This window comes from Jaculus jaculus, chromosome 6 (genome assembly GCF_020740685.1).
Source record: "Jaculus jaculus isolate mJacJac1 chromosome 6, mJacJac1.mat.Y.cur, whole genome shotgun sequence".
In the NCBI taxonomy this organism is placed as follows: domain Eukaryota; kingdom Metazoa; phylum Chordata; class Mammalia; order Rodentia; family Dipodidae; genus Jaculus; species Jaculus jaculus.
The window spans coordinates 22,326,318-22,342,606 of record NC_059107.1 but is presented as its reverse complement, the minus strand read 5'-3'; the positions used below and the strand labels follow the sequence as shown (position 1 = coordinate 22,342,606).

General features: G+C 36.0%; 1 pseudogene; it reads right to left on the bottom strand.

Annotated features, from left to right (window-relative positions):
• The window catches only part of LOC101610721, a 28,803-nt pseudogene extending 25,661 nt beyond the window's left edge, over positions 1-3,142 (bottom strand).
• Positions 3,143-16,289: the final 13,147 nt, after the last annotated feature.

The following is a 16,289-nucleotide window of genomic DNA, read 5'->3' as shown; positions in this document are numbered from 1 at the left end:
CCAATGTCACTGTTTTTTACTTTATTTATATAAACTATAAATACACCAGAAAGTTTTATATATATATACATATATATATAATTTTATTTATTTACCTATATATTACTATATATACACTTTGTAACTTAATTTCCAAAAAAAATCTCTTTTGGTAGAAATGATCAAAACATAGGTCTAATATCACTTTCTATGTTCCTTGACACACATACATGCATACATACCCTGAAAAAGGTTTTCTCTGATCTAGATACTGCCAGTATATATGGTCTTTCTGTATTAAAGTGAAAAATATTCTATTATTTGGGTAGAAGATAAACAAATGGATCAATAAAATAAGCATATACTTTATATGGTTATCTGTGAATATACTTCACAGGTTAAAATTATAATGTCTCTTCCAAACTTATTTTAATATATTTTTCTATAACAACTATTATGAAGATTAGAACCATGTCCTATTTTTGTGACCACTGCTTTCTAGTTCCTACTTTACTGCCAACTTATATAATTGGCATTCAGTAACTATTTGGGACATGGGTGAAAGAGACTCCTGAATCACTCTGTTTCTGTAGAGCAAGATTTCTTGTAGCTAGGATGATTAAGGAGGGCTTTTTGCAGCAGGCAGCATTTCACTTGGGCCTGCAAGGCTAGTCAGGATTTGAATGAGATTGGGTTTGTGCATAAACAAGAGCACACAGGTGCCAAAATATGCAGCATGTATGAAGAATGTCAAGTAGCTCTGTTTCATCGAAGCATTTGATATATGATGGTGAGTTCTGGAAAATGAGGTTGGAAAGGAGGTTTGGGACCAGAGGGCCTTTTATTTCAATCTAAGAAGTTTTACTTTTATTTTGTAGACAATAGGGAGTCAGTGAAGGATGGTGCCCTGGAGAATGAACAGAGCTAGGGTACAGGATGATGAATCTGGGAGATGTCTGCAGACTGGATTAGAATGTGGAGAGATGCAGGTAAGAAGACAAGTTCACTATAAATTATACGCAAATAGCAATGAAATCTGCAAACAGGGTATAAAGGAAGTTGGGCTAGAGGTGAAGTGACACACAGTAAATTTTCTGACTGTTAACAATTATTGCAAGCACAGCAATCATTTGCTCTTGCCAGTAGTGTGTCCTTTCTCACAGAGCAACCCTATCAAGAATATTACATTGTCCCTCCTTTTCACAATGTGCCTGGGTCACACCTAGCAATGGACACAGATTTTTGAACCCAAATAATCTGATATTTTTTTTTGTGTGGTATGGACAATAAGTCTAGAGCCTTCTATGGGGCAGGCAAGAGCTCCATCATGGGCCTATATCATCAGTCATAACCCAAGTTAATGGCAAATCCCAGATATGCAAAAGTTGAAATTTCAAGTCCTGAGTATCTTCTTAGAGGTGTAGCAAGACAAAAAGAAAGTGTTTCCTCTTGGTTTATCTGTAGGTTTTGGTGCAGGGGACAAAGGCAGTATGGTGGGTCCAATAATATACCAAAAAAACAGGTCACTCTTAATTGCCAGTGACTGGGAGTTAGGGTGTTCACCAATGCAACTAGATTGAGAAGGTGATTAGCATGTGCCCTGATCCAACATAACTGATGTTATCATAAAAAGGAGAAATGTGGATGACCATACAGAAAGGAAAGACTTAACAATTAGAGAAGAAGATATCTGAGTGGCTCTATAACTTGTGTGCACTCCAAAAGCTTCACAGATTTCCAGCAAGTACCAAAAAATTAGAAGTAAAAGGGATTCCTCCTTCAGTCACCAAGTGCAGTGTGGCTCTGCCAACATCTTGATCTGGTCCCGCTAGCCTCCATATTAACAGACCAGGCATTTTTAAGCTACCCAGTTCATGTATTATAGACAGCATATGGCTGAATTTTGCTTTCTTCATATCAGAGATGCTTCTCCTTAGTGATATCTAGTTCACTTACCATCCCTGAACCATCAGAAAGAATATCATGAAGGCATTAAAGCCATTTAAAAAGAGAATTTCCAATTTATGTGAACATTGTAACTTCATTGGACTAAGTGTTACTATTTAAGGAAGACAATGGTAATATATTAATATTTTGAATACCCCAGGTTTCTTTAACACTTCTCTAGTCATGACCTCAGTACTTTAACCAATGGCTTGCTTATATTTTTCTGTTGTCTTCCTTATAACCTTTAATTATGTTCTATTTTACTGTCTGTTAAGACTTTCAATCTTCTGCTATACATCCCTCCCTAGTTACTAACACATATTTGATTATATCCAACCTTCTAGAGAGGTAATGGCAGGTTTTAGTTCACAGGAAGCCAACCAAAGCCATATTCCGCATATGTGTATTCGATTAATTTTTACAGAGATGCTGCCTTTTGCCAGCTAGTTCACTTCACATTTGAGCAAAAAGGAAAACAATAAATATTTTTTTAAAAATAACAGTCTCCATGGAGTTACATTGCATTTGGCTTGTGTGGAATACATCTGATTGCAGATTTGACAGATGTAAATTAATATGGCAGTACCAATGAATTCACTTAATGGCATATTTTCCTTCTAAGTATTTTTATTTTAGCAGGATTTATTCTTGGTACACTGAAAGTTATTTGAATAGTTGCTCTTGCCACTCTCACATCAAATGGCTCTAATTGTTTTGCTGTTCTCCTTTAGATGGAAGTGGTTGGGCCATAATATTTGAGCTACTTGCTATATTTTCTGTGTAAGAAATATAGTAATTATCCTCTCATTAGAAGATCATAATAGGCAAGGAAAATTCAATCTAAGAATTCAAAACTTGGGAAGTTTAATGGATATTTATGAACTGTTTATTATCTCTATGCATGTAATTTTGATCAGACAGCTCATTCCAGAAACAGACGAAAACCTAAATCATGAGGCCATAATTTTAATGTATTTACTATTATAATAAATTCTACAAAATTAACTCTTATGATAATATTTACTTCCTTTTTAAAGTATGTTAGTCAGCTTGCAGGGAATAATGCAGCTCCCCTATTTGTAGACTCTTCCTGAAGAAATAAATTCTGAAGTAATTTTACCAAATGATTCTTCTTAAAACTCAACTCGGAATCATATTGGCAACTTCCTGTTGTTGGAGCAGTCTGATTCTTCACATGTCCACAGAATATTCCCATTTAGAATTTGTACCTTCCAGATCTGTAGCCTGCCAGCAGGAGAATTCTCGCTCAACATCTTTCCAGGGTTTGTTATTTTGGTTCACTGGCAATCATGCCTTTTGATCTGATGGTGATAGGATATAAACATCAGGTCCTGCTGTTTTTTTACAATTATGTGGCTTTGTCCTCTAGAGTTCATCATAACTTTTTTTCTTAAGATTTTAGAAATTCAGACTATGATGTACTCTAAAGTACTTTATAATTTCTTCTAATTTTATCCTTGTACACCTGAGAAACGAGTGTGCGTGGATGCACACGTGTGTGGCAGTGACAAAGGGCAGAAACCCAGCTCCAGCAAGGTTAAGCATAAAAGCTAATTTGTCATTTAGCATGTCTCATGCTCTAGACTTAAAGCTGGTTTCAGGCCTGACTATGTTCATATTGCAAATGGACTCTCATCATTTTCTCTCCCGCTGTCTCTCTCACTCTCTCACTCTCTCTCTCTCTCTCTCTCTCTCTCTCTAAAAATCATAAGAATCACCCCAACTTGGAACATTTTGGGCCAAACCCAATTCTTATGTGTGCGTGTTATAAAATGAAATTGAAAGGAGAACACTTGTCTGCCTAAAATTACCTCTCTTTCTTTTTCTAATTTTTAAGTGAAACTTTAATCTTTAAAGCATTCATCCTTCCATGAGACTCAGAAGACAATTGACCCAGGGAAAAACCCTGACTTATAGAGACCACATACTATGATCCCATTCCTTTTGATACTGAAGGGTTTAGGAATGGATATGTGAACTAACTCTGGACAATGAGACACAATGTTCAGCAATGTCAGAATGAGAATAGACTATAGAAGAGGAAAACCCCCCAAATGGTGACTTCTTCTAGTCCTCTGGACATGATCATGTCTGAATGTGATTACTAGCACTAAGATTTCATCTAACTAATAAACTAAGCATGATATCATCAAACAAACAAAAAATATATATCCAGATACCATCATAGAAGAGCAGAGTTTATTTATAGCTGAGAAACTAGGCCTAGAATTAACATCTTTTTTCCCTTTCTATATCCTTAAGCTATAAACACCTGTATTCTTTTTTTTTTTTTAATTTTTTATTTATTTATTTGAGAGCGACAGACACAGAGAGAAAGACAGATAGAGGGAGAGAGAGAGAATGGGCGTGCCAGGGCTTCCAGCCTCTGCAAACGAACTCCAGACGCGTGCGCCCCCTTGTGCATCTGGCTAACGTGGGACCTGGGGAACCGAGCCTTGAACCAGGGTCCTTAGGCTTCACAGGCAAGCGCTTAACCGCTAAGCCATCTCTCCAGCCCAACACCTGTATTCTTTAAGTCAGTCTGAACTGACATTTTTTTTTTCTTTATGTAAAATTATCTATGGTATTTTGAGGGTATGTGGCTCAGATAATTTAGCCCAAACCTATGAAGTTTTTTTAGCTTAAGTTTACTCCAACAAGACCAAGTAAAAGAACAGCCCATGAAATGCAATTGTTTTTTTATGAATTTAATTAAGTATAAAATTGAGATTTTATTCTAAATCCAATTGGGTATAAAAACATGGTATGAAAAATCTAAAAGCATGAATTTCATAAAACACATAAGGAGAAATATATATCATGTAGTCATTCAACAATGACAGATTCAAAATCCTGTTCAGGGTTCTTCTACTTAATGTGAGAGTAAATTGTTTCAGTATTAATTAGGAAAAAAATAGTACTTTTAAAATTGTATTATCACTTTGGAACTAAAATTAACTATATTCCAAGATTCATGATACCTTATTTGTAGAGTCTCATACAATTAAAGTACATTTTATGTGATGTGGTTTCAAAAACAGTCAGGGAATGAAGGGTAAGAAGGTATTTTAAAAATTAATAACCTGAATGAGAACAAATCCAACAATAAGTTTTCAAACATTTATATAATGTGATTTATTTAAACTCATTGGCAGAGTGATAGGGTCAGAAGAGAAGATCGTTAGGAAGAAGGAGAAAAAGTGAAGACAGGGAAATTAAGTGAACAGGAAGGAGAGAACACAAATAAGTTTATTTTCTAAAGTGTGAAAAGTGTTAAGTATCTCATCAGTTATATTCAGCACGACTAGAAGGCTTAGTATAGTGGCAAGAAGACCTATACAAAAATGTGTGTGTGTGTGTGTGTGTGTGTGTGTGTGTGTGCGTGTGTGCATGTATCTTCCTTTCTGTAATAGTCAAAGTGCCCCAGAAAATTACTCTAGCTCAGGCTGACCTGGAACTCACTATGTAGTCTCAGGGTGGCCTCGAACTCTCAGTGATCCTTCTACCTCTGCCTCCCTAGTTCTGGGATTAAAGACGCCCACCACCATGCCCAGCTAAAGTTAACTTTCTTGATGTTTACTACTTGAGGGACCTCCTGCTGTGGTGATCGGTGCAGTGGAAACAAAGGGAAATCAGGAGCCCTGATTAAGACTCTGGATCTAATCTCCTGCTTCCTTCAGGGGACAGTGTTTTACCAGGCAGTGATATTTCCCTGTTGACTCCTTCATCATTACCCTCCCATCTCCCCTGTTGGAATGGCATCTCTGTCTTGAAATGTCAAGATTCACAGTGTGCTCATGTAATTCAACCCGATTAGGAAAACCCTAAGGTTTTAACTGTTTGTTCCTTAGTATTTCATTAATGGTCCTTGGCATATAATTGTACAAATCTCTCTAGAACCAGATGACATCTTCATGGTGACTTTTTTCCCTCAGATCTGTAGTTTCTGAAATCTGAAATCTTTCTTGCATCCTATTCAGATGTTGAAGATGAGTAAACCATTATGACAAAGGGATATTGGCTTAACACATGCCAATATACAAGTTTTCCCTACAGTTATGCTTCTGGGCCACTGTCTTCTTTCACATACTATAATGTTCCTGTATTATTTAAATGTTGTTATCTAGCATGATATATTACTGCTGATAACATAAATGTCCTCTAGTTAAAAAGAAAGAATAGGGGCTGGAGAGATGGCTCAATGGTTAAGACACTTACCTTCCAAGTCTAACAACCCAAGTTCAATTCCCCAGTGTCTATATAAGTCAGATGCACAGGCCCTAGCTTCCCCATACTCTCTCTGTCTCTCTCTATCTCTCAGTAAGTGTGTGCATGTGTGTTTCTGGCTCTGTCTCTCTCTGTATCTCTCTACTTGCAAATTATATATATGAAGACTTTTACAAAAATTAAAAAAGCATGGAAGGAACATGTGATTCAGTGGATGAAAGGGTAAAGATAGCTGATTTTCACATCTGGGGAATTATAGTCAAGTAAATAAACACACAGGTGACTCATGCAATTTTTTTTTTTTTTTTTTGTAGGAGGCAAAATCTAGTCCATCAATTGAACAAACAAATGGTTGAGACATCTGGTCACATTAATCATCTAAAGAAAGAAAATATGTAGTGTTATTTGTCATAGCAAAGCTTTAAAAATAAAATTTAAGTTGTGTTTAGCACAATGGTTGAATTAAAATTGAAGTATGTGATCAGGATTTGAAGAATATATCCATGCTGTGAATTTGATCCATTTATCCTAAAACTTCCCCTTCCTACAGTCTGATTGGTCCATTACCAAGGATAGAATCTAGAATTGTGGTAAAATTAGTTCTGTAAAACACATATCCTGCAGAAAACTAAAAAGAAATAAGGTTAGATGAAAAATAAGTATAGTAAAACCACTTAAAGTAAACCACCCTTATATCTGAAACAAAAGAGAAACAATAGGAAACTTATAACCCAAGACAGGTACTTTGAGATGTTCACATTGCTATTCTTATTTCTTTCTCATTATTCCCCAAGATGGGAACTGAGTAGCTTTGAAAAATTTAACAAGGTATTATATCTCATCTATTGGAATTTTAGCTACAACCCTAAGTTCTAACTTTCAGTGATTGCTCTAGGGGTTATAATAAGTGTATGTAGGATTGCTATATATTAATATGATGATACTTGGGCTGGAGAGATAGCTTAGCAGTTATGGAGCTTGCTTGCAAAGCCTAAGAACTCATGTTCAAATCTCCAGGTCCCACCTAAGCCACATGTGATGATACAAGTGTGTTGTATCAAACATACACACAAGGGGGAACATGCATCTGGAGTTTGTTTGCAGCAGCTGAAGGCTCTGGAACACCCAATCTCTATCAAGTACTCTGTGAAGCTTATAAGACTGTTACTGTACATATACCATCAAACATTTCTTTATTATAATAATTTACTTTATATATGCATGCATTATAAGCCAAGAAATATATTCATTATTTTCCTTTATAAAACAACAAATTTATATTTTAATTATGTGCTTTAAAAAAAAGTAGAACCACACTCTTAATTTCACCCATAAATTTAGGATGTGCTAATTTAGATGGTTTGTTCTCTTGTTTTAAGGTGCTGATGATTTGTTTTAGGTCTTCGGGCATTTTAGGAAATCACTCTCCTGCTGAGCTACACTTTCAGTCCTTTGTCATGCCTTCTTTTTTTAAATTTTTTTTTTTAGAATTTTAATTCATGAATAGAATGTAACTTGATCATTCCCTACCCACTACCCTTTCTGTACCCCCTTCCTCACCTCCTCACCCTAAGCCATGCCTTTGTTTCTGTGTATAAGCTTTCTCCTTAAGCATAAATGACTACATAAATATATTTAATGAGTTTTTTTAAATAGACCATGAAACACATGACATTAAAAAAAAAAAACAGAAAGTGAAACTATAAAAAAAACAACAACAACAACAACAACAACTAAGAACTATCCGTATAGCAAAGAAAAATTAAATCATGAAAAGTGAGTAGAGCAATTTAAAAAGGGAGGACACGGCCTGACTTAACTTAACATTTCTTTTTTTTTTTTTTCCCCCCCAAGGTAGGGTCTCACTCTAGCTCAGGCTGACCTGGAATTCACTATGCAGTCTCAGGGTGGCCTCGAATTTATGGTGATCCTCCTACCTCTGCCTCCCAAACACTGAGATTAAAGACATGTGCTACTACACCTGGATCTGACTTAACATTTTGTAAAAGAAATCCAAATTTCAATGCCATTGGAAAACAGAGAACTGCAAATGGAAACCATAAGAATGAGTCATTCTATACTTCTATACCAGACAGAACCAGTCAGAAAGATCACTATGAAAGTAACAAAAAGGTAACAATTGCTGGCAAGAATGCAGGAAAAAAAAAATGCACACACACACACACACACACACACACACACACACACACACACCTATTACACAAAGGGGTACAAAGGTAAATAAGTTGAACCATTTGTGGTACATTATGAAGGTTTTTATTATGAACTAACAGGATATGTAGTGTATGATTCAATGATACCAGCTCTAGGTCTCCATGCAAAAGAAACAAGGGTACATTACATGCTGTTGCAGCAATAGTCATAACAGCCAAAATAAGGAACTGACCTAGATGCCTACTGCAGGTGACTAGATTAAAAGAACTAGTGGTGTGTGTGTGTGTGTGTGTGTGTGTGTGTGTGTAAAGGATGGAATCCTATCATTTGAAGCACATGGATGAACTAGTAGACAGCATATTAGGTGGAGTAAGGCTGACACAAGAAGACACATGTAGAGTTAAAATAGTTCACTTCAATGTAGAGGTATACAGAAGAGTAATTACTGGAGGACCAGAAGTAGACAAGAGGGAGAAACTGAACTGGACAGAAGAGCTCTTGTGACCACCACACAAGAAGAGAGATGAGGTCTCCAGGCACAAGGAAAGCATAGAGATGAAAATACTTGCAACCTTGATTTGATCAGTACACATTGTAAGTACATGTATAAAAACAAAACACTGTGTTCCAAAAATATGCAGTTACCTCTTAGTGAAAACTAAAACAATCAGTTATAAATAAATCAATATGCACCATCTAAACTGTAAACAAAAACTTCTAAGTCACTATAAAGCATTTCTAGTATATCTTGTACAGCATAAAGCCAATATATTAAGAAGAAATTATGAGTGGCTCATTCAGCTTGGAGCACACTTTTGTTTTTGATTCTCAATTCAAGGGTATTTTTAAACTAAACAGCCTTGAGATTGTAGAAAAGATGTTTTCTGATGGAAATTCCCTAGGAATGTACTATCTCCCTTTGTGGTAAAGATAAGCATGCTTACTTCTTACTATAAAATACTTGGGATCCCCTAACACCAGTATCCCACTCAGTGACAACCTTTGGGTACAAGAGTCTACTGGGCTGAGTAAGTTGTGCAGCACGAATAACCGACTGAAGAAAAGCTGGTGCTCTGACTATTGGTATGGCTATGACAGGGAAAAAAAAAAATACTTTCTCTTATTCAGGAGTCCATGCCTTCTATTAAAGTACACAAAGGCCAATCTGACATTTCTTGACAGTAAACAGATAACTTTCTGGAATAATTGGGGTATAGTCTAGCCTAGAGACAGAAAGCTAGGGTTCACATAGCCTTAGATATTTTATTGATATTGTTAAATTATCTTCCTCTAATATAGTCAAGTCTTGGGCTTAAAAGAAATAAGTATTCAAGATTTTGGTCTTAATATGTTTTGTATGTATTCCCTAGCTGACAAGAGGCTGAGGACAGCAGGAAAACGGATCCTGCATTTAAACTTACACCCTATTGAAAACATGCCAAGAAAACTCTGAGTGGGGCACGGTACATGTCCTTATTCCCAGCACTCTGGAGGCAGAGGTAGGAGGATTGCTAGGAGTTCGAAGACACCCTGAGACTACAAAGTGAACTCCAGGTAATCCTAGGCTGGAATGAGACCCTAGCCTCAAAAACAGTCATTATGAAGTAAAAGAAAAATTTAAACTTCTTCAGATAGAAGGAACCCAGTGAGTTTACAAACAGCTTGGGCTCTAGATGCCCATGCCAGACTGGGCTAGAGTGAGACCCTGCCTCCAAAACCCAAATCAGTAAACCCTCCAAATTAAAATTTAATTCTTAAATACACAAGTCTGAAATCAAAATAAGACAGCCTATGGCCTTTTATTTAATCTACTTTTCTCTAGGGTTTTCAATATATCCCCACTAAAATAATTTCTAATCTGGCTGGAAACAAAAAGAAAATAAAAAAACATACTTATCTATCTGAACTAGTTTTGAAAATGGGAGCTTATACAACTCGTGTTAGAGTTTGCAAAACTAGAATGCTGAGATGCACTTAAATAATTAGTGAACTCATTTGGATGTTGCTCTTGGAGACATTTTTTTTTTTCTAGTTTTACATTTTACTTTACCTAAAAGGTCTCTGGACATTTTACCAATATTCCATGCATTCACATTTACAGTAAGATAAGAAAGTTGACATCATCCTAGTAATGAGAACATCTCATAGACAAACGGACATTTCCTCACCCTGGGGTGCATTCAATCCTGTTGCAAATAACAAAACAAATGTAGCCTAGGCACGTGGTGCAATGCCTTTAATCCCAGCACTCAGGAGGCAGAGGTAAGAGTATCTGTGAGTTTGAGGCCAGTGTGAGACTGTGAATTCCAGGTCAGCCTATGCTAGAATGAAACCCTACTTCAAACATCCAAGAAAAAGAAAAAAAAAAAACAAAAAACAGGGTGTCAACTCTCAAATTATTCTAGTGAAATGAGATCCAAACAAACTTCATTCATAGCAAATTTGGGCTAAGTGTTTGAAGAAGGGAAATGAAAGCAAGAAAATCAATATTAATTATAGCAACTTTAATTTTGGAAAACTGATATTTTTCCAACCTTCTTTAACACCAGTGGAATGCTTGGTGCAGCAAGAATTCACTCAGATGGGACAGCTGCCTGGATAACTCAAATATCCAAACAGGATTCTCTAAGCTTTCCTGGGAAATAACACTTCCTTACTCTTTCTTTTCTAAGTCTTTCAAAACACTTAATTACCATATAAGATTTAATGAATTAGAAAATGGATTGGATTTTTTAAATTATTTTACAAACAAAAGTCAAATGTCAGGTTTCAGTAATTAAGGTGCTTGATGGCAAAGCCTAAGGACCCAGGTTCAGTTACCTAGTATACTCATAAAGGTAGATGCACAAGGTGATATTGCAACTGGACTTTGTTTGAAGTGGCTAGAGACCCCAGTGGGACCCCTCTCTCTCTCTCTCTCCTTTTCTATCTGCCTCTTTTCTCTCTGTTTCATAGATAGATAGATAGATAGATAGATAGATAGATAGATAGATAGGTATACAGAGAGAGAGATAGAGTAAAACAATAAACTGTCATTTCAGTCAGATTTGTAAGTGTTTCAATATGAAGTTTTACTGGATTTTCAATTACAATTAACAAACTAATAACTAAAGACCAAAACAGAAACAGAAATGACTATACTATCAAACACCTGCTTCATAATTATATGAACAACAAATTGTTTTTGAGTCTCCCACTTATTCAGAATGCTGGCATGCTTTTAAAAATTCCTGTCTATGTATCAATCCACTTAATTATTTTACAGCTCTCCATGAGACAAAAACAGCTCAAAAAGTAATTTGATACAGGTGACAAAAGAGATGCAATAAATCTATTACCTGGAGGTCAGTTTGTATAAGTAGAGTAGACATACTGAACTAATAATGTGAAAGTATTATAAATTCTTATGAATTTAATCTTCAGTCAAGACAATTTCCATGGTCCCAAAATATTGGCTTAGATCATGGGTTTGGTGGAATCACAGTAATTTTGTAACTGAAAGATAGGAATTATTAGGAAAAGTGTCTTTAAAGAGCTATCACTGAATAAAAGCAGGTGTCTGCCATTCTGTCATAAAGAAGACTACGTACAACTTTCATTTGGCATCCTAACAATCTTATATTTGGTTTGAGCAGTACATTTTCATTTCATTCATCATTTAAAGACAGATAATCAGAAAGTCATTACATTGGCTGACACCAGACCCTCCGCTCGATTGTATCGTAATTGAGCACTGCAGAGCATGTGCCAGATCTAATGGATAATGAATATATTATGTCAGGAGAACCGCCTCAGCAGCAGGCAATACACAGAGGGGGTTGTGGTGGTGACATCTAGGGTCACAGATGTTGTGCTGACTTACTAATGCAATGATTGTGTAATTAGGTAATCAATGATGGGTACCATGCTATTGTGGACATCTCACTCTAAAAATGAAAAGTGTATATGATGGACAAGTCAGCAGTTATTCAAGAGACTTGTCTTGACGTCAAGCCTATAGTTATCATTAACCATGGCAGAACATACTGTCCCAAGATAGAAGGATTAAGAAGTAGACAAGCATCTAGTTATGTTAAACTGAGGATATATAATATATCTCTTCAATTACATTTTCTTTACAGCCTGGTCAAGGACTTCTTTTGCATTCTTTGAAATGATGAAATCAATGTAAAATGTATAGATATTCACATTCTGCAATGATCTTCTTAAAATATATTTTCATGAAAATAATTAAGTGTATTCAAGAATTTGCTAGGCCCAAGGAATTCTTGAGCACATATTAATGATATTAATAGTAATACCATTAATAATATCACTGTTCTTTAAAATTAATGAGTTGTTTGATACTTCAGACATTCTTAATTTGCATGAGTTATCTCATTAACTCAAAACTCCTAGTTGAAAGATATACTTGCTATTCCCATTATAGACATTTGAAAACTATAGCATTTGTCACTCTTAGTAACTAATAGAGGCCACAATACAGCAAATCAGTATTGAAAACTGACAGAAAAGCTGGGATGATGAAGCCTGACTGCAATCCAATCACTCAGGAGCCTGAGCCAGGGGACGTGTGAGTGAGAAGTCTATCTGGGTTACATAGTGAGACCCTATGTCAGGAAGAAATAGTAACTGAGGAACTCATAACCCATTGTATAACCATGTTATTGCCTTTTTAACTTGATCTAAGTCCAGTGCACAATTTTCAATTTGTGTTCTCTTGTAAAGTTAATTTCTTATACTGAAATTTATGGAAGATATGCAAGAGGATAGGCAATATTATAGATGGTTAAAAGAAGGAAAAAGAATAAATTGCATCTTAGGTTTAAGGACACACTGTTAGAGATATTGACTGACAAATAATATGACAGGTATGTTAAAGATGCGAATCTTTTAGTATCAGACATATCTACTACAGTGGGAAATTTTAATTTTTAAAAGAACAACACTTAAAAGACAATATATTTTATTATTATTATGAATAATTTTGTGTTACCCATTATAGTTTTCTTAAGTCCCAATTATATTTTAATTTCAGTGCATTAGGGTTAAAACATTTGATTAATCATTAAGAAGTGATTAATATACTTATGCCCACCTACACACAGTGTGATTCTGGTTATCCAAAACAAAGTGGTAAGCTTTTTCAAAGTAGTAGATGGCCTATATGAGAAGGGCTCATTATTATGTGATATTTGAACATATACATAATGACATCAAGAAAAAAAAACTATTCGTGAGAAAGAAGCATCCTATAAGAATTAGCAAGCATATCATATATGTAAACAAATAATCAATTTTGCTTGTGGAGATTATGAACAGAAACAAAACCATAGTGGTCTCAAAATTGGGGTCATGAGATAATTCAAATTTTCTAAAAAAGTAACCAAAATTTTGAGTAAGTAGAATTGATATAAATTAATTAAACAGAAATTATAAAATTAAAATTTGATATAACCAGCATTTGATTACACACTGCAGAAGAGAGGATTGTAAATTGACATATGGATAAAAATAAAATATTCACAGTTAAATGCATAAGAAAAACCAAAAATGATTTAAAAAAGAGGAACACATAGACCATGAATGAAAGGCCATATATATAACTGCAGTCTCCCAAAAGAATGGTGTGTTGCTGTATAACACACTGCTCTAATACTTACTGGCTTAATTCAACAGTAATTTATTATGTCTCAATTTCTATGAATCAGTATCTGCATAAGAATCACTTGAGTACTGATATTTCACGTCTCTAACTCATTTTCTCTCTTAGTGACAGCCAGATTTTCACTGTGATCTATAAACCTGGCTAGGGAGAATGTTTCCATACTCATTGTCAAGGTTATTGTCAAGATTCCATTCCTCATGGACTTGTGGACTAAATGAATCTATTTCTGGTTATTGGCTGAAAGCCTTGCTCAGTATTTTTTTCAACCTAGGATATGTTGTTTCTCAGAGTAACACCTTCCATAGTAGCTGTTTTTGTTAAAGAATACACAAGAAGAGCTGAAATGGAAGACATGAGAGTGAAGTTCTAAGTGGCCAATACCAGAGCTACAGTCTGTGATCTAATCTTCAAAATGCCCACCCATCATTATTTCTACATTCCAATTATTAAAAGAAAGCCACCATGAACTACCCATACCCAAATTATACAATATTATCAATACCAATAAACAGGTCAATGGGAACCATCTTAAGTGCTATCCATCACAGACAAAATGAAATATATGAAGTATATGAAAAGGTAACACTGTAGTCGTGTGTTCCTGTCACGTCTTTCACTGCAAGAAGCATAATTGGTCCACCATTGTCTGACATATATTATACTGTTGGTGCAAAGGCCACAGTAACTATAGAATGATCTCAATTACTATGTCTGTGTGATAGTTAAGGCGTTGTCAACTTGATCTGTTTAGTAATCCACAGGCTGCTTCTAGGAAGGATCAACTAAAGGAGGAGGTCTTTCTCCCAGGGTGAGCCCTTCCCCCAGAGTGGGTGGTCCCGCTCAGAGAGGGACTTGATATAAGGAAGCTCTGGGTAGAAGAGTTCCCTTTTCCTTCCTTCCTTCCACTTGGCTGCCAGAGCTGCTCCCTACCTTCTAGCGTGGATTGAAGACCAGTGCGGACTAAAGACCAACATCAACTGAAGACCCACGTGGATCGAAACCCAGCGGCTCCTCAGGAAGCCTCCAGGCTTTCTGGCTCCTCAGGAGGCCTCCAGGTTTTCCGGCACCATCTGCAGTGCCGGTTGGGACTGCTGAGGCATCTGGCCACGTGGACTGAGCAGCTACCAGGTTCGGTGATTCTCAGGCCTGCAACTGCTATTGGACTACTGTAAGCTAATCCAATAAATTCCCTTCATAAAATAATTCATTCTAGTAATTCTGTTCCTCTAGAGAACCCTGACTAATACAGTCTGCATGACTACCAAGGTAGTTACACTTCTATAGGAGAACAGTCTCTTTAAGGTAACTCTGATTAAAGGACTGCTTAATAACCTTAGCAAATTTTCTTTCCTGCTTCACTTCTAACATAATCCCACCCAAGCTTTCTTCTCTAGAAATAAATTGTGAGATAATGGCTCTTCCATGGTCTTCCAGGTCTACCATTTTTCTAGAGGACATTTAAAACCTGCAGAATTCACTAGAAATTTTAGATCTCATAAACACCCAGTAGTGTTGCAGAATACAAATTCAACAACCACCGGGCATGGTGGTTTGTGCCTTGAATTCCAGTACTTGAAAGGCAGAGGTAGAAGGATTGCTGTGAGTTTTAGGCCAGTCTGAGACTACATAGTGAATTCTAGATTAGCCTGGGTTAGAGTAAAACCCTACCTTGAAAAACCAAAACAATAAAATAAATCCAATGTCCATGAGGATGTATGAGAAGCTTTTATATATGCCAAATATGAACCTGCTGAGAAATAAATTAGGTAGAGTATTCCATTCACAATAGATTTAAAAACATTAGGAATTAATATAATCAGGTAGGTGAAGGATGTATATAAGGAAAATTTTAAGATACTGAAAAAAGAATTTGAAGCAGGGCTGGAGAGATGGTTTAGCAGTTAAGGCACTTGCCTATGAAGTCTAAGGACCCATGTTCAACTCTTCAAATCCCGCGTAAGCCAAATGCACAAGGTGACATAAGCACACGAGGTTGTACATGCACACAAGGTGGGGCACCATCTCATGTTAAACTGCAGGGGTTGGAGGCCCTGGTGGGCCACTTCTCTCCCTTTCTTTCTCTCTCTATTTCTCATAAAAATTCAAACAAATAAATTTTAAAAAAGAAATTGAAGCAGACACTAGACGGTAGGAGAAAACTTTCATGATGCCAATTGATATAAGTAATATTATGAAAATGCTATACTAACAAAAATAATCCACATATTCAATGTGATTCTCATCAAAATTGCAAAGACACTCTTCAAAGAGC